Here is a 20370-nt window from a genome sequence, read left to right as displayed (position 1 = left end):
TGCTCTAACAGCAGCTTCAAGATTGTCAATGCTAACATCAAGAGGGTAGGAACAGAAATCGAACAACTTCTCCTACATCTTTAGTCTATTTTATCCAGCTATTAATTTACAGGGTATCATCTCAGCTAATATGTCATTTTGAATCAATAAGTTCCCTGTTTTGATTCCTAGCTGTGTGAAGAAATATTGCCTTTTATTTATTTGCTCTGAATCTACACATATAAAAACTCCATGTACTGTTCTTTATCCTGATGTCACTGGTTTAATTAGGCAAGAATGGGAAATATGCAAAGGCACCTGGCTGACGGTCCAGCTAGTGCTGAAGGTAGTCATCATGAGAACACCACGTCCAGGGTATTGTTTTCTATTGTTCTAAAATTGCTAGTCTTTGGTGCACTGAGAATTGAAGCAAATGTTCCCCTCCCAATATTGTATTTTGTCACCGGCATCCAACTAGCGTTACTAATACTCAAATCCTCATTCTTACTCAGTATTTCCTTCCTAATGATGTCTAGTATTTGGTTGATTTTTTTGTAACTGTTCATTGACAAATATTTTTTGTAATAATGATTTCAAAGTCTATAATTTGCCATATTTTTCTTATATATTAGGAGAAGATCTTCCTATTTAAGATTTATAGATTAAGTACTATTTAAAAGATTGGACTATAATGTAAGAACCTTGTATTAGTCAGTTCTCACACTGCTGTGAAGAAATATCCAAGACTGGGTAATTTATAACAGAAAGAGGTTTAATTGACTCACAGTTCCACATTGCTAGGGAAGCCTCAGGAAACTTACAATCATGGTGGAAGGCAAAGGAGAAGCAGACACCTTCTTCACAGGGCAGCAGGATGGAGTGAGTGCAAGCAGGGGAAATACCAGATGCTGATAAAGCCATCAGATCTTGTGAGACTCACTCATTATCACGAGAACAGTATGGGGGAAACCGCCTCCATGATCCAATGACTTCCACCTGGTCCTGCCCTTGACATGTGGGGATTATTACAATTCAAGGTGAGATTTGGGTAGGGACACAGCCAAACCATATCAAACCTTGAGGGCAAAGAATAGTTGACTTCATAATTTTATACCTAATGGTACCTAAAATAGTACCTAAAATATGGTAGATACATGACCCAAATTCTCTAAATTAAAAGAAATGACTATGGCTGTTTGTGGTTATCAACATATTATCTAATGGTGAGATCAATTTTGGATGGAGAGATTCAACTTTGGAAAAGATGCTGACACATAGTAGTGAAAGATGATGTCATTTGTAACTTCAGTGAGTGGTTCCTTATTTCATTCATTTAATAAATATTGATTGAATCCCTATTATGTTTTAGGCATTGGGCTAAGTTAAAGTAAACTAGAATGTAGTTTGAAATTCCTTTGGGATCAATTACATTTTTAAAATAAATTTTAATTATTATGTTTCAACAGAGGTATAATTTACATAGAATAAAGTATATAAATGTAAAATGTACAGCTAAAGTTTTTACATTTATGTCCCCATATAACTACTACCAGATCAAGTTATACAATATTTTCACCACCCCAGAAAGTTCCCCCATGGCCTTTTCTGTTAATTACCTCTCCTATGTAAATAAGCATATTCTAATTTATACCAGCATATATTAGTTTTCTGTTCATCAATTTTTATAAAAGAAATCATACAGCATATGCTTTTTTGTATGTCTGCTTTATTTTACTGAATATACTCTTTTAGAGATTAATCCATGTTGCATGTGTAAGTAGTTTTTTTTAAAGTTAGTAGTTATATTTCCAGAATTATATTATTTAAAATGGTATTAAGAGGACTCTGGGAAATGGCAGTGTCAAGGCAACAGTTTTTAAATCTCTGGAAACACCCATTAAAAAAAAGTCAGAGTAGGATAACAAAGCCAAAACACCATGTACGGTATCCACAACAAAACCAAGTGAAAAGATGTCCCTACAAATGCCAAGCATTGAGCCATACTAACCAGACTACTATAGTAAGGAGGAAGCAGAGGGGTAAAAGAGGTACTTCTGATCAACTAAGTAACAATCCCAAACTGACAACAGACACTCACTTGAAAGCTCAGCAAGCCAATCTAAGGAGAGCAGTCAAATCTCGGTGGGAGCTTAGCAGACTAGAATTCCTGAGTAAGACTGATGTAGCCAGAGATGTCTGGGACCTCTGTACTCTTGATACTAATCATCCAAATCTCCCTTCAAGATGATTTCACCAGCAAGGAGAAACTTCTGTGAGCAGAATCCAAATTAGTTAGGTTAGGGAAAATAGGGGCAAAGAAAGGAGAAGTAGGCAAAAAGGAAAATGAGCAGAGCCAGTGGATCTCAGGAAGTATGAGAGTATATGTTTTCAAAAACGCTTGAGAACAACAGAAAAGAGAGCTCTACAGAATATAGCATGAAATAATTCTATCCTGGTTCATCTTCCCTTTCTAGTAAAGAAAAACTTGTTTCACTTAAAATGAGCAACAGAAAATGATTGCAGGCAAATCCCACATAAAGTCACTATAAGGGAAAAAAAAAAAACCAGGACCAACACAATATTCATATAGACAAAGAAATCAGAAGATTATGCTTACAAAATAGATGAAAATTATAAACTAATATTTCAAAAGAGATATGAAAAATAATATGAAATAATGCAAATACAGTAAAAGAAGCTATGAAGGAAAACAAATAAGTTTAGAGAAACTCAGAAATGGTATGATTGAAGAAAAGATAAGAAAAAGAAAAGCTTTGAAAAAGGACCTGTCTAAGCTTGGAAAATAATGAAAATTAAAACATTATTTCAGAAATAAAATCTAAATGAGAAGGAACACGAGAATGAATAAGCAACACACAAAATTCCTTAGATAAATAGGAGATTGAAAAGAGTGACACAACTTTAAATCAGAAAGAAATTCAAAAAAGATGAAACAGATTAGGCAGTGATACAGAAGCTAGACAGGGAAGATCCAATGCATGTATAATAGGAGTTTTCAAAGAAGAAAACAAAGTATGGAAAAGAATTAATATTAAAAACTATAATTCAATCAAGCTTTCCTGAAATAAAAGTAAACAAAAAATATGCACTGAAAAAGGCCATGCTATTTCTGAGAAAATCAATTCACAGTGGCCAAACTGGCTTAAAAATTAAAGAAAAGACTTCTTTATGAGCACCCAGACATTGATACTGGCATTCACAAGAGAGGGGAAAAAAAACAAAAAATCAGTTTGTCATCAATCTTTTCAAAAACAGTGCTTTAACCTGAAGACAATGAAGAAACATAGTTAGAATACTCAAGGACATAAATGATAAACAATGGAATTTATACCCGGCCAAACTGATCTTCAAGTATAAAGGTTGTGGCAAAGTATTACATACATGCAAAAACTCAGGGAGTGGTGTTCTCATGAGTTCTTCCTCAGGAATTTACCAAAGGGCTGAAGAAACATGGACATAAAGACTGATGTCTAACAGCGGCATTCAGAATGTGTACAGATAAAATTATAGTTTAGCATACTTCTGTAATGGGACCACCATCATGGCACACATTGACATTTTAGTCAATGACAGACTGCATATACAATGGTGGCCCTATAAGATAATAATACCATATTTGTTTCTTTAGGAATGTTTAGATACACAAATACTTAACACTGTGTTACAATTGTCTGCAGTATTCACTATAGTAACATGCTGTACAGACTTGTAGCCTAGGAGCAATGGGCTATAGCATATAGCCTAGATATAGGCTATACCATTTAGGTTTGTTTAAGTACATTTTATGGTTTTCCCACAAGGAAGAAATAACCTAACAACACATTTCTCACAATGTATGCCTGTCATTTAGTGATGCATGACTGTATTTATTCTGAGAACAAAAGGCTTGAGTGCAAATGAACCTTTGAAGCAAGTCTGAATTATAAGAATAAGGTATAGTCAAGGATAAAATAACAGTGTTCAAGTAGTTCAGGTGCTTCAGTGTCAGAAACAAATTTATTATGGATGAATCTTCCTTAGGAAAACCACTGGTTGTGTAAGATGAAGTTCTGTGTATGATGGTGGAAGAATAGCCATAGGCCAGTATCCATGAACTGTTGCCTGCACGTAGCCTTTGTAAGGATCCAGGCACAAAACACCTGCAAAGAATTCGCAGACAATCCATACCAACACAAGCTATACCCAGGCTATACCTTCTGCAAACAGTCACCTTACACAAAGTTTCCCTCAGGTTAACTATTTCCAGAAGTGGATATTAGCCTGTTCTGGAAAATAAAGTTAGTCATTCTGTATAACCCTGTCAAGAAAGGAGACCCACGACCAGTGGTGTTATTACATTGTTTTGGGTACAAGGTGATACATTGAAGCCACTGTCTATAGAACTATGAGGGATTTCTGAGCTGGAAGCTTGTTTCACGTGGTCCTCCTATGAATGTCTACCTGTAATCTGAATACCTGAAGCATCCACATTACATCTGGATTTGCGTTACCTGACTTTGGTTACAAAAAGCCATCCTCTTCCACTGCAGCACTACTTCCAATTTGTTAAGCACATGTGACTCAGCCACACCATGGAACTCACTAGGATTGAAGGTCTGCTTCAAGCAACATATTCCAGTTCTCTGGCTATGTTTGCTCTATGCCCTATACATCTTATTTCTACAGGAATGGCAGTTTGGGGCATTTGAAAAAGTTGAAGTGCCCTGTTGCATGTCCTTGGTCCCCAAATCCAAGGATTGTTATTGTCCCCAGACTGTATTGCTTGCAGGAAGATAGGACACAGTATTTGAAACCAATGGGCTAAATTTTGCTAAATAACATCTTGTTTTATTTATTCACAAATAAAAATAATTTTGAGATACTCTATAAATAATTTTATTGGAAACAACGTTCCTTTTGGAATTGAACTGAAATAACCATGTCAGAAGCCAACAAGCAGATGGTAAACTTTCTGTTTCTGCTGACTTGGGCAGATTTTCTTTAAAGCTGAAGAGGGGCTCCATGCCCTAAGGTCTCAATGCCTTCTTGTACCTTTCAACTGTATCAGACTTGGATCATTTGCTGAAGACCCACATTTATTTCTAGCCTACATAATCTCAGCGTTATCACACTATTTAATTACAGTACATGATTGACACCAGAAATGCTGAAATATAAACCTGAAATTGTAGAAAAGTATTAAATTCTAGTGTTAACCCAGCATATTTCCTGTTTCAAGGTTTTGGGAGCCTGCAAGATATTTTTTTTTCTGAATAATTCTAGAACCATGTTTTGCTTATTGAAGACACTAAAGCTCTGTCAGGTCAATATACTTGTGGCTTCAGTTTTTGTAGTTCCTGGCAGACCTGAGGTAGTTCCTGACTTCTTCTATGATTTCTGTGTTATCTTTTTTTCTTGTGTTATCTTTTCCTGTCAGAGGTACTTCCCCTTCTCAAACCTCTACCTCCATGATTCAACAGCATTTACTAAACAGTCATTCTACACAGGCATTTTGTTAGACACATTCCCTTTACCAAGGTAAGTCTATATACATATACAGTGACTGACTGTATATGGTAGGAATATTTGTCGTTTCTTTTTCAAAAGATAAGAAAAGCTGAAGTTTATTAAAGGAGTAACATGCTTAAGGCCACAAAAGTAAATTGTAAATTTAGAATTTGAATGTTAAGGCTTTGGAACCAAAACGTCTGGTCATGAATCCTAAAAGGAACATTTGCTAGCGAATTACTTACCTGAGTTTCCTATTTATTACAAGCGAACATAACTTCTACTTTATAGAGTTGTAAGAACCAAAGATAATATGCATAAAATGCCTGGCACAGTGCCTGAGACATAACAAATGCTCAGTAGTGGTGGTGATTGTTAATTTATAACACTCACATTTTTGTTTTAGATGCTTTTCATTCAATGTAACTTTGAGACAAGTGTTTAGGCCCTGGAGATAGAGGCCCTGGAGATGAATCCCATCTCCACCACTTACTAATCATTTAATTTCTCATTTAATTTCATTATCTGAAAAATGGGAATAATAATAGTGGCTACTTTATAGAGTTGTTGTGAGGATTAAATAAAATAGTGCCAATTAAATTTTTAAAAGTGCTACTTCCCAGTAGACACTTAATAAATACCAGTTATTACTATCCTTCCTCAGTGCCAACCTGTTCTCAGAAAAGGATCAGGCAAATTCCTGTACCCTAAGAACTAAGTTATTGAGAAGGCTTGCTGCAACATTCCTCTCAGATAAGTTATTTGGCTCAAAGTTTTAACATCTACTGGTGAATTTTTCAGAATCAACAGCACAAGCTGGGAAAACTCTGCATCTGTTAGATATGTGTCCCAAATGTCAAATTTCAAATTTTGTGAAAAAATCCACCTCAGAGACACAATTTGGTACTGAATCCTTTAGTTTAGGTCTGGTCCACAGAATGATAGGCTGTCAGATGGGAAATATCTTAGCAGTTTTCTGGTCTGGCCTTCTCACCATAAATTCCAGGTAAGCTGTTACACCCTCTCTGTGCAAGTTGATTCACTGCTAGGGAACAAGCTTACGTCCACCCCTCCCCTGTACCCTTCTCCACTGTTGAAAGGACTTCTTCCTCTTATCCTGCACTCCTGATTGACCTATTGTAGGGGCAATGCTGTAATGCTCTGTGCCATTTCTTGTGTTCATGTTTAAGTTTAATCTTTAACTTTTCCAGAATCTATGGCCTCTTAAATAGAATATAAGCTCCCTGAGGACATGGCTCATGAATTAAATTACTTTGAACTAATTATTAATAACAACTCCTGTGTTCTGTGCTGTGCTATGGGGGGTACAAAGAAGTTGGTAATAAATAAATAAGTTGATAATAAATAAATAGGCCAGGTGCGGTGGCTCACACCTATAATCCCAGCACTTTGGGAGGCCAAGGTGGGAGGATCGCTTGAGCTCAGGAGTTTGAGACCAGCCTGGGCATCAGGTGAAACATGGTGAAACCCTGTCTATAGCAAAAATACAAAAATTAACCAAGCATGGTGGCACGTGTCTGTGGTCTCAGCTACTCAGGAGGCTGAGGTAGGAGGATCTCTTGAGCCTGGGAGGCAGAGTTTGCAGTGAGCCGAGATGGCACCAGTGCACTCCAGCCTGGGTGACAGAATGAGACTCTGTCTCAAAAATAAATAGATACATAAATAGTTGTAAAATAAGATTTTTAGCCCCCAATCAACAATAGCAAATCCATTTCACCTCTCCTATCAGTGCTGACCCTTCTCTAAAGTGGTTTGTATTCAGAAAAATGGCAGTATATGGTATACATACCACATACCATTCTAGAAAGAAAACGAGAAGTGGGCATTGTCCCAGTCCTTGAAAGATAGGTAGAATTTTAATAGAAAGACCCATGAGTGACAATGGCAGTTCGAATGGGGGATGCTTTGAGAAAAGGCATTAAGTATTCACTGTAGTGCAGAATATCACACCTTCACTGTGGTAGCTGTGCCACCAAAGACGGTTGAATTCAATGCCTATAGGAAGAGACTTCCCTCCAGGCTCAAATTCCAGGACAAGTCCCATGAGAGGGTGGCATCATTAAAACACCAATTTCTTTTAGATTGGCTCAGCTGGGTGTCATCTGGCTGGGGTGCCAGGATTCAAGTGATCTGATCAGGTTATGTAAGGAATTGGTCAAGCAGCCAAATACTAGAGGGAGGTCTCCAATGGGACTTCGATTTTTTTAAGGGAGTTATGGAAGATGACTGCCATCATCAGCATTAAGCACTCCTTCTTACTTTTGCAGAAAGGTGCCTGGATCCCCCTGGGGAAAGTGCTGTCTACAGTTGTTCACAGTATATGCTATTATATAATTGTGTGGATTATTTCCCACTTACGTGTGTCTGGGTTTCTTTAGTAAGGGCGTAGTCATGTTGGTGTTGATTGGGCAATATAGCCAAGTGGTTAAAAGCATGATCCCTGCATATGAACAATGGCTCTATGACTACTATCAAGTTACTTAATCCTGCCAACACTCATTTTCCCCATCGGTAAAATCGGAATGACAGTCATGCTGATTTTCTAGGGCTTATGTGAGAATCAAGTAAAATAAACCACTTAAATATACTAGTCACTGTTTTAACCACTTTACTTTTTTTCTTTCCTTTTTTTTTTTTTTTTGCGATGGTGTCTCACTCTGTCACCCAGGCTGGAGTGCAGTGGTGCAATCTCAGCTCACTGCAACCTCTGCCTCCCAAGTTCAAGCAATTCTCTGCCTCAGCCTCCTGAGTAGCTGGGATTACAGGCACCTGCCACCATGCCCAGTTAATTTTTGTATTTTTAGTAGAGACGGGGTTTCACCATCTTGGCTAGGCTGGTCTTGAACTCCTGACTTTGTGATCCACCTGTCTTGTCCTCACAAAGTGCTGGGATTACAGGCATGAACCAGTGCGCCCAGCCACCACTTTACATTTATTAAGTCACTTAAGTAACTTGACAATCGTAAAAGGAGTTACTATTATTTTTTCAATTTCAACATGTGAGGAACTAAAGCAGCAATCAAGTGATTTCCCTATTATTATTATTCTAGACACATTAATGCAGTATTTTCTCTGAGGGAGAATTTCTTCCTGTGGAGCCATAGGATTCTTCTAAAAAAAGTTTGGCAGCTTCCAAGCCTCTCAACGTGAGAGCTTTCAATGTTTGAGATGATGTGGGGTAGGGGTAGAAGTTTCCTCATGAACCCAGCCAGGCTGACAAGAGGCTTAGGTAAGGTCAATTTCAGCTTCTACACTATTCTGTGGACCTACACATTCTTTTATTTTTATGTTTGTTTTTATTTTTTTTGAGACGGAGTCTTGCTCTGTCGCCCAGGCTGGAGTGCAGTGGCACAATCTCAGCTCACTGCCACCACCACCTTCCGGGTTCAAGCGATTCTCCCACCTCGGCCTCCCAAGTAGCTGGGATTATAGGTGCTTGCCACCACGCCTGGCTAATTTTTGTATTTTTAGTAGAGATGGGGTTTTGCCATGTTGGCCAGGCTGGTCTCAAACTCCTGACCTCAGGTGATCCGCCCACCTCGGCCTCCCGAATGCTGGGATTACAGGCATGAGCCACCGCTCCCTGCCGACCTGCACATTCTTTATGTCCTAGGACTTATCATATTTTAGGAATCTATATGACTCAATTATTGGAAAGAAATTGTGTGATCATAATCTCATGAGGTTTTATTTTTTAGGATTTGCTTTTGTTTTGAAAAGAGATACATTTTAGAAAATCACATATTTATCAACTTCTAAGTGAATTTGCTGACCCATGATAATGTTAGGCCAGTAGTCTTTATACAGAATCTCAAATATTTTCTCATGCCTGACACAAACCTAGCAATGCTCCAGGATTTGGGACTGAAGAAAACCAAAAAGACCTGCCTCATTGTTGAGTTGTGCTTTTAATTTTTGTGAAGTGACTTTCCTCATCACTTCACAAAGCCTAACTTATTCCTCAGGATGACAATCAGGACACGACAGAACCAAGAAGGAAGGAAGCTAAGGACTCATGCTAATGTGTGTCACTGAATAAGCTTGCGCCTCATGTCTGCAGAGCATGGATCACCCCAGATCACCTTCTCCTCCATTTGGACAGATCTTGACATTCTGTCCTCAGCCCTCATCTCAAATTTACCATGTACAAAGAAACGTCTGGAGAATTTGTAAAACATAGACTCCTGGGCTACAGAGATTCTGATTCAGTAGGTTTAGCACAAGGCCCAAGAATTTGCACATTTAACATGCCCCCTCGAACTTTCCTTAGAATTGCTCAACTCTGCAAGGAGCAAGCTTGTTCTCACCACTATCTGTTTGTCTTTACTTTCACCCCACTGATACACCTTCATCATTCCTCTTCACCCATCTCAATTCTATCCATTCTTGAAAATCTAGTACCAACTCTGCCTCTGCCATAAGCCTTCTGCAGCTACTCTGATCTCTCTCTCTCCCTTTCTCTCTCTGTCTCTCCACCTTAAAAAGAAATTAAACCTTTTGGATCATTCTCAATCACATGATCTCAGCCTCAGCCATTCTCTGGTTTGTGGAAGGGGAGGGAGTGTGATATTGGACGGATGATTGATTTGCCCAGATCTTGAGGAATGGCACCTGTTTCCCATCTCCAGTCGAAGTCAAGCTGACACCAGATGCCACTGGGGGTTTCAGTTATTCCCCATCACAGCCACAGCTTGCCAAAACTGCAGGAAACTGGGCAGGAACAGCCCCCCGCATCCTAGACCTTAGACCCACAAAGTCTGCTTGGTTGAAAAAGCGCTCCCCTTCCTGTCCCAAAGTGTAGAGTTCTAAAAGTCAGAGTGGGCTGTGAGAAGCCCTACTTAACCTGTACAGGCCGCTCGTCTCGGCACCGTTTCCCGAGCCCTTGGTTATTTTTACTCTCTCTGAGCTTCTTCCCATTCTTCAGGTGCTGGGTGAGGTGGCGTTCATTTGGCTTTGCTTCTGACACAAGATAAACGAGCTTGGGGCCTTTGGCGATTCACTCAGGCTGCCAGGGGGTTCCAAAATAGGAAACGATTTTTCATAACAGCAACGTGATATGAAGGGAGATGCAGCAGGTGCACTACGCTTTCCCCTCGCTGTCTAGGGCACGTGGTGGAGGGAGAGGACTCATTAAGTTTGCACTTGTGTCCAGGAAAAAGAAGGGACCTGCTCTCGCAGTGGCCATTCCCCTTTGACTGGGTCAAGGTCTCACTTCCTGAAGGCGAATCTCGTCCTTGGGCAAGGTAGAAGTGCAGTAAAACAGCAGTCCGGGCGCCCCCATAGAGTTCAATGCCTGTTTCTTTTTCCTCATAGAAAGATAAGGTTAGGAATGTGACTATCTGCTGAGTATTTTTTTTCTAACACTACCTTGTATGTTAAACAAAAGAGCAAGATTTCTTAAAAGTTTCAAATATTTGACACTATAGTTCATTAAATGTAGGGTCATTTCAGAAAGTTCAAAGAGGAAACTTCTCTTTTATTTTCTCTTTTTCCAAAGATGTAGAAGTGAAAGATCAAACTGACGTTGCCTCTTTGAGTTTCTCCCTCATTCTCTTGGCTCATTAGAAAAAAAAAAAGAACTTTTCATGGCGCTATTCACTATTAAAAAGTTGTCCCCAGCCCTGCATCTTCTAGTCCCCTCATCCTCCATCATGAATTATGTACATGTTTTTAGAATGAAAATTGCAACAAAGCAAGGTGGATTTTAATTTATATTTGCATGTATTGTGAGTTTCCTTTTGATGTTTCCCCCCTATCAACTTACTAGATCTTCTTGGCCAGAGATGAATTAAAAGTGAAATTAAAGTATATGTGATGATGATGATGACGATGACGATGATGATGATGATATGGGCTTCTCGAAGTTGGGGTGAGGCTTAGGAGACAAATATTTTGTAAAAATGTTCAGAGTCAAGGTCAGAGTGAGAGAGCAAGTATTGTGTAAAAGCTACATGCTAGTGAATTGTAATTCAGTGCATAAGACACTGGAATCTGTCTTATAGTACATCTTAATTTAAACATTTCTTTTCCCAGGGGACCACAGAGTATGTGGTACATGACTAAATAAATGCCATGACTTATTTTGGAGTCCCCAATCATAACATAATTATATGCATTGCAAATTTTCGTGTGCTACTTTTAGTTTCTAGGGTTTCTTAAAACAATTATTAAACTGCATTGCAGGAAGAGATCTACCTCGATTCAGCTATGAAAATGGAATCGGAGAGGCTAGTCACATTAGACAGCAGAATCCTTCCACTGTGAAGTTGATCACATCAGAGAAATGGTGATTACAGTTTACATGGAGTTATACTAATTACTGACCTGGCTCAACGAGCCTAGAAAAACCAGGTATAGACAGAGTTGTGACTCTCTCTTATTGTCTTGTCTTGCTGGGTTTTAGAGACCATTCCTCTTCTCAAATCACTGGTTGCTCCTAATCCAACCAGAGGAAAATAATACATTTTTTCCTCCTTAAGAACAGCTTTTTCTTTCCATGGATCACTAAGATCCATTTGCTAAATAACTCTTGAAGTCCAAAAAATTGTCTCTGAGTAGTCAGGAAAGGTGAATTCAACCTTGCGAATAGTTATCTAAAATCATCATCCTCCTCAAAAGCCTTTTCTCTTTATGAAGTGTATAAGTCCTACCCACATGGAGTAATTTGCCATCTTCTGCTCTCTCTCTAGCTCTGATTTCCACATTTCATTCAATTTCTCTTCATTAAGAAAACATAAGAGGGATGCAGGATAGTGGAGCAGTTAAATGCACTGGCTTGCAACCACAGACCTGGGTTTGAGTCCTATATTTTCTACTGCCTATGTATTTACCAGCTGTGTGACCCTTGGTAAGTAACTTAACCTCTCTGTGCTGCAGCTCTGGCATGTAAAAAGGTGATAGTAATAATGCTTATCTTAATGGGTTGTTGTGAGGACGGCAGGAAATACCGCATATAAAGAGTCCAGCAGAGTGCCCATGTGATTCTAATAAATATTATCAGTTATATCAAAAGCATGTCACTACGGTACATCTACTCAGCTTGTAATTCTCAGTCCAATCAAATAAAGAAATCTGGAAAACAATCGATCTTTGGACTAACATGATTTGGGTGCTGAATTATTCTCTTTCATTTTCTCATGTTAAGGAAAATCCATAATTTTCTGAACAGATGTACCCTTCTCCCCCATATCCTCCAGTCTCATGTACACTAAATTTGCTGCCTCTGGGGTGGCTATACTCTCTTAAGACCAGATGAAAAGGAATTGAGCAGCAAAGCAGGGTTTGTGGTTGTTTTTTGTTTGTTTGTTTTGGTTTTTGCCTATCCAAATACAGTGACTTATTTTCTGTCTCTAAATATTTTGGGTCCTGTGGAAAGCTCAAGCTCTGGGCACATGAGGACCCCAGGAGACTGGCGATGATCAATCATCATTGACATTCTTTCCACTTAAACCAGGAGCTCAGAACTTTAAACACATTGTAAAGAGTTTACATTGGTCCATTTAGGCTTCAGCTCTAAAGTAACCTGATAGTGCTGTATGAGAGAGATAACCGTGGCTAATAGGCCTGAGTGTGCAAGATAGGGGCCAGTCTCCTAAGGCAAAGGGTGGGAGAGGCAGAGACTCGTGAATGAAGGTCGTGGACAAGGATGGCACGCCAGCGACTCTGGCCAGCAGGTGGGGCCACAGCCCATCTCCACCAGCCAGGTGCATCTCCCTGAATGCTTTCTGGCTGCTTTCTTTGATTTTCATTTTTACTTTAGAACTTGATTTCTCCTCCCTCCTTTTTTTCATTGTTGCTACAAAAGTTATTTTAGGTTGCCATGAAGATTATTTTTCCTTTTCTTTCTTCATTCCCATTAATTCACTCCACACATATTTGAGTGTCTACCATGCACCAGGCACTGATTCAGATACTGCCAATATAGGATTGACTAAGACTCACAGGGCCTCTGTGTTTTGGGTGCTGATATTCAGAGATGTAAGACAGTGCTTCCCAAACATCAATGTGTGTGAAAACCACCTGGGGTCTGTGAAAATGCAGATTCCAATTCAGGAAGTCTCAGGAGGAGCTGCAGACCATAGCTCTCAGGTCTAAGAAATAAGCTCCTCAGTAATCCAGGTGCTGCTGGCCCAGTCCCCATCCTTTGCATAACAAGAGCACGAGGAACTTCTGTTCCCCTTCCTCCTCTAAATGACTGGCTGAGTGTCCTCATTTGTGTTAGCAGAGTTTAACAACATCACAGACTTGATCTTTCCTACGAGACCATCGGCTTTATTCTGTGACCCTGACCTAGGCCACCTTTCACCCAAACATCTGAGAGGTACAGGGGAAATGAGTGGGAGGATATAGATAAATGACTGGCTCCTCCACCCTCCAGCTTCCCATCCTGGCCAAATCCTATGTGGTACTGTGAGTGGGACCACTGAGGACTCATTGTATGCACGGGACAGCTCCTGACTCCTAGATGGTAATAGTACTTTAAACACATAGAATGATATAGCTCCTCTCTGGTAACTGGGGTGCCATTTACTAATTTGCTGCTCTTACATGACTAATTTAACTCTAGTTACTACTCAGTCATTAGGGAGTCACTTATCCACAAAGCAGAATCAGGCTAAATAAATAATAGGAAGCTGGGAAAAGAGGCAGATGAAAGTAGAGAGTGAGAGTTAGCTTTTAATGCCGGCTAGAAACTTGCTGGCGTTTAAGGCAGATCCTCATTTAGCGCATAAATGCAGATTCTTCCTCTGTTTTTAAGTCCTGGTGACCCTAAATGAATAGAATCCCGTAACGGACAGCAGCTACCTTCTCTTCTAATAAGAATCACATTCCAATAGAATGTACATTTCCAATTACTATGCAAAAACAATGGCAGAATTACTTAAAAATGTACCGCCCCCTAAGGGCTCTGTATGCTGTAGTCCATGTGAATCTATCATTTGCATGCAACTATTGTGGGGAACAACCAAATCCTCCATCACAGGCTATTTAATCAAGTGAGAAGCCCCTAAATTTCTTTGCAAAGATTCATGAGTTCTGGAGCTAAATATGCAATTGGTAATGTATTCTGGCTGTCTGCACGCAGGCTTCCTTGTTTCATTCTGAATGGCATGGTGTTTGCACTGACATTTAGATGATGGGTCATCTTGGATTTCTCCTGTTCACAGCTGGAACCTTAGTGGCGTCTCCCATTAGTAATCACTGTGCTTTTTTTCACCCTAGTGACTGAGCCGTTTACAAACTAAGAAGAGGAAAAATTATATATTTGGGTACTGACTATAGAAAGAAAATAAACTAACAGCACAGTAGGAAAGGTGCCTAGGTTTACTTTCTGTGGATAACTGAAGATCAAATGGAAGTAAAGGACTCAGATGATGTGTTTCCCCCACCCTTACCCACCAGCTTTAGTGGCCAACTTGTTATTGGAGAGTTAAATGAAAATAGTCTGTAAGGACAGACTCCAGGATTAACCACAGCCACTAATGCAATAAGATTTGGGGCAGGTGGGAAGATTTGTCCCTACAAGTATCTACTTTTATGACCTATAAAGGTACGTGGAATTCTCCCTTGATTTTACCTATTTGTGCCTTTGAAGTCACCTGTTAAGATTCAAGAGTGTTTTTTGGGTAGGGCTCCCATCAGAAAGCCCTGGAAGTCACAAATGCTTTGGCCTCACTTATTTATCTTCAGCATTCTGAAGCATTCTGAAGCAAGGCCTGAGGGACCAGTGGGCCTAAAGACTGGGGGAAGCAGGCCAGAGGCAATGCTTTAACACATGGAAGCCCCAAGCAATGAAAATACAGTGGTCCCTGCCCTCAGTATGCAATGCAAAATAAAGAGCATCCTATACTAGACAATAAGTGTAAGCAAGTTGAACCCAGTTTTGTGGGGGTTTTGGGAGGTAATAAGAAAACACGAAATCTACTGTCATATAATTTTAAATGTAGAGTATATTATTGTTAACTACAAGGACAATGTTGTAATGTTGCAGAGCAGATCCCTAGAACTTTTGCTTCTTGCAAAACTGAAACTCTGTGCCCATTGAACAGCAATTCCCCATTTCCTCCTCCCCTATCACCAGGCAACCACCATTCTACTTTCTGTTGCTGTGAGTTTGATACCAGTAAATGAAATCAGACAGTATTTGTCCTTCTGTGACTGGTTTATTTCACTTAGCATAAGGTTCTCAAGGTTCATCCACGTTGTAGCATATGACAAAATCTCCTTTTTTATGGCTGAATAATATTCTGTGATATGTATATACCACATTTTCTTTACCTATTCATTCTTTGGTGGGCATTTGGTTGTTTCCACCTCTTGGTTATTGTGAATAATGCTGCAATCCATGGGAGTACAAATATCTCTTTGAGATCCTGATTGCATATGGTAGTTCTATTTTTATTTTTTTTAGGACACTTCAGCTGTTTTCCATAGCAGCTGCACCATTTTGCATTCCCACCAACAATACATAAGCATTCCAATTTCTCTACATCCTTGCCAACATTTATTTTCTGTTTTGTTTTTTTGTTTTTTGATTGTGGCCGTCATAACAGGTGTGAGGTGAGATCTCATTGTGCTTTTTATTTGCATTTCCCTGATAATTAATGATACTGAACAGCTTTCCGCATACCTGTTGGCCATTTGTGTGTCTTCTTTGGAGAAATGTCCATTCAAGTCCTTTGCCCATTTTTTAATCAAGCTTTCTGTTTCTTGTTTGCTTTGCTTTTGGGTTGTAGGAGTTTCTTACATATTTTGGATATTAACCCCTTATCAGATATATGGTTTTAAAATATCTTCCATTCTATAGATTGTCTCATTGTTCTGTTGATCCCTTTGCTGTGCAGCAAGAAGCTTTTTAATTTGCTGTAGTACCATTGTTCTATTTTTGCTTTCGTTGCCTGTACTTTTGGTGTCACATCCAAGAAATGTTTTCTTCTAGGAGCTTCATTGTTTCAGGTCTTATGTTCAAGTTCTTCATCAATTTTGGTCTGATTTTTGAGAATGGTATAAAGTAAGGGTCCAATTTTATTCTTTTGTATATGGATATCCAGTTTTAGCCACACCATTTGTTTAACAGTCTGTTTTTTCTGCATTGTATATTGTTGGCACTGTTGTGAAGATCAGTTGATTGTGTATACGTGGCTTTACTTCCGGGCTCTCTATTCTGTTCCATTGGGCTATATATCTGTCTTATTGCCAGTACCATACTGTTTTGATTACTCTAGCTTTGTAATATGTTTTGAAATCAGGAGTTGTGAGACCTCCAGGTTTGTTGTTCTTTTTGAAGATTGTTTTGGCTATTCCAGGTCCTTTGTGGCTATCAATATAAATTTTAGGATTTTTTTTTCTATTCCTGTTAAAAATGCTATTGGATTTTGATAGAAATTGCATTCGATCTGTAGATTACTTTGGGTAGTATGACCATTTTAACAGTACTAAGTTTTCTAATATATGAGCACAAGATGTCTTTCCATTTATTTGTGCCTTTTAATATTTCTTTTAGCAAGGTTTCATAATTTTCAGTGTATAATAATTTCATCTTATTGGTTGAGTTTATTTCCTAAGTATTTTATTCTTTTTGATTCTTTTGTAAATGGGATTGTTTTCTTAACTTTCTTTGTGGATTGCTCACTGTTAGTATATAGAAATGTAACTGATTTTTGTGTATTTTGTATCCTGACTTTAGTATGCTTATTGAGTTTGTTGATTAGTCCTGTCAGATTTTTGTGTGTGGAATCTTTAGGGTTTTTTACATATGAGATCGTGTCATCTTCTAAAACAGATCATTTTACTTCTTCCTTTCCAATTTAGATGCCTTTTTGTTGTTGTTGTTGTACCTAATTGCTCTGGTTAGGAACCTGCAGTACTATGTTGAATTGAAGTGGCAAAAGTAGGCATCCTTACGTTCTTTCTGATCTTAGAGCAGAGGCTTTCAGGTTTTTACCAATGAATATGATGTTAGCTGTGAATGTTGCATATACAGCCTTTATTATATTAAGGTAATTTCCTTCTATTCCTAGTTTGTTGACTGTTTTTGTGTCATGAAAGGGTGTTAAATTTTGTCAAATGCTTTTTCTCCTCTGTTGATATGATGTAATTTTTATTCTTTCTTCTGTTAATGTGGTGTATAATATGAATTGATTTCTATATATAAGTTAAACCATCTTGGCATCCCAGAAAAAAATCCCACTTGATTGTGCTATATGATTCTTTTAATGTGTTGTTGAATTTGGTTTGCTAGTATTTTGTTGAGGATTTTGCAAATACATTTATCAGGGATATTAGCCTGCAATTTTCTTTTCTTATAGAGTCTTTTCCTATCTTTTAATATGAAGTTAATACTGGCTTCATAAAATAAATTTGGAAACGCTCTTTTCTCTCCACATTTTTGGAAGAGTTTGAAAAGGATTGGCATTAATTCTTCTTTAAATGTTTGATAGAATTCATCAGCAAAGCTATCAGGTCCTGACCTTTTCACTGGATGTTTCCAATTACTGATTCAATTTCCTTAATCATTATTGGTTTGCTCAGATTTTATATTTCTTCACAGTTCAGTCTGGGTAGGTTGTATGTTTCTAGGAATTGATCCATTTCTTTCAGATTATCCAATTTTTTCGTGTATAATTGTTGATAGTAATTTCTTATAATTCTTTTAATTTCTGTGGTATCAGTTGTAATATCTCCTCTTTCATTTCTGGTTTTGAGTGTTATTTATTTTCTTCTTAGTTAATATAGCTAAAGATTTTTATTTTCTTGATCTCTTAAAAAACAAGTCTTAGTTTTGTTGCTTTTCCTATTCTATGTTTTATTTCTGCTGTAATCTTCTTAATTATTTCTTTCCTTATCTTAATTTAGGGATTAGTTTGTTCTTTTTTTTTCTATGTCCTTGAGGTGTACAGTTAGTTTGTTTATTGGAGATCTTTCTTCCTTTTAAATGTAGGTGCTCACTATAGACTGAATATTTATGGCTCCTTCAAATTCACACATTGACGCCTAATCCCCAGTGTGATTGTATTTGAAGGTGAGAACTTTGGGAGGTAATTATGTCATGAAGGTGGAACTCACATGGATGGGATTAGTGCCCTTATAAAAAAGAACCCAGAGAGTGGAAGGACCCAGAGATCTTTCCACTATGTGGGGTTACAGCAAAAAGACAGCTGTCTATGAACCAGGAGGCAGCCGACTTTCACCAGAATCTGCCTGTGACTTGATTTTGGACAGCCCAACCTTCAAAACTGTGGGTAAGAAGTTTCTGTTATTTATAAGCCACCCAGTTAATGGCATTTTATTGTAGCAGCCCAAACAGATGAAGAAAATGTTTATTGCTGTAAACTTTCCTCTTAACACTACTTTTGCTGTATTGTATACATTTTAGTGTGTTTTGTTTTCATTTTCATTTGTTTCAAAATATTTTCTAATTTCCCTTTTGATTTCTTCTTTGGCCTATTAGTTGTTCAAGAATATGTTATTTAATTTCCACATATCTCCACATTTTCTAGTTTTCCTCCTGCCATTAATTTCTAGTTTAATTCCATTGTGATCAGAAAATATACTTGGTATAATTTCAGTCTTCTTAAATTTGTTAAGACTTGTTTTATGACCTAACATGTGATCTTTCCTGGAGAATGTTCCATGTGCACTTAAGAATGTTTATTCGGTGTTCTGTATATGCCTATTGGATCTGCAAACATTATATTTTTGTAGGCTCATGTGTTGCCATTTAGCATCTATATGTTTCCATTTGTAGGACTCTCTAACATTTCTTGTAAGGCAGGTCTAGTGATGACAGACTCCTTCAGATTTTGTGTATCTTGGAATATCTTTATTTCTCTCTCATTTTTGAAGGATAGTTTTGCCAGATAGAATACTTTTGATTAGCAGTTTATTCTTTTGGAACTTTGAATATATCATTCCACTCCCTACCATTGTGTAAAGTTTTGCTGAGAAAACTTCCGATAATTTCATGGTGTCTTTATATAAGAGTACTCACATTTTTCTTGCTGCTTTCAAAATTCAATCTTTATCTTTGACTTTTGACAGTTTGACTAATGTGTTTTGAGTGAATGTCTTTGGTTTCATCCTAGGTCAATATCTGTTGGGGTTCTTGAATCTGGATGTCCATTTCTTTCTCCAGATTTGGAAAGTTCTTGGCCATTATTTCTTCAAAGAAGTTCTCTACACTTTTTTCTCCCTCTTCTCCCTCTGAGACTCCCATATTGCACACATTGGTACACTTGATGGTGTCACATAAGTCCCTTAGGTTTCCTTTATCCCTTTTCATTATTATTTCTTTTTGTTTTTCTGATCGTATAATTTCCAATGACCTATCTTTGAGATTACTTATTCTTTTCTGTTTTGCTTGGTCAAGTCAGCCATTGAAACCCTCTAGTGAATTTTTCAGTTTAGTTATTGCATTCTTTATTTCCAATATTTTTGTTTGTTTTTTAAAATATTTTCTATCTCCTTATTGATATTCTCATTTGTTCATGAATAGTGTTCTTGAGCTCATAGAGCATTTTTATAAGGGTCATTTCAAATTCTTTTTCAGGTATCTTATATACCTATGTTTCTTTATGTTGTTTCTGGAGACTTATTTTGTGCCAATCTTTGGGCCATGTTTTCCTTTTTCTTAATATATCTCATAACTTTATGTAGGATTTGCACATTTGAAAATACTGCCATCTCTCCCAGTTTTGATGTATGTGTTTTGTGTAGGAGAAGACCTTCACTGATCATCTTGGCTAGAGTTTCTGAGGGCCTCTGGATCTTTTGTTGGGGGTGGAGTTGGGGCTGTGTGACTTCTCTGGGCCTTTGCAGGCAATTTCTCAGAGAGGCTTGCCAGTTTCTTTTTCAGGGGTTCAT

The sequence above is a fragment of the Pongo pygmaeus genome, chromosome 16 (genome assembly GCF_028885625.2).
Source record: "Pongo pygmaeus isolate AG05252 chromosome 16, NHGRI_mPonPyg2-v2.0_pri, whole genome shotgun sequence".
In the NCBI taxonomy this organism is placed as follows: Eukaryota; Metazoa; Chordata; class Mammalia; order Primates; family Hominidae; genus Pongo; species Pongo pygmaeus.
The sequence above is the reverse complement of the archived record's forward strand: the minus strand, read 5'-3'. Positions refer to the sequence as shown.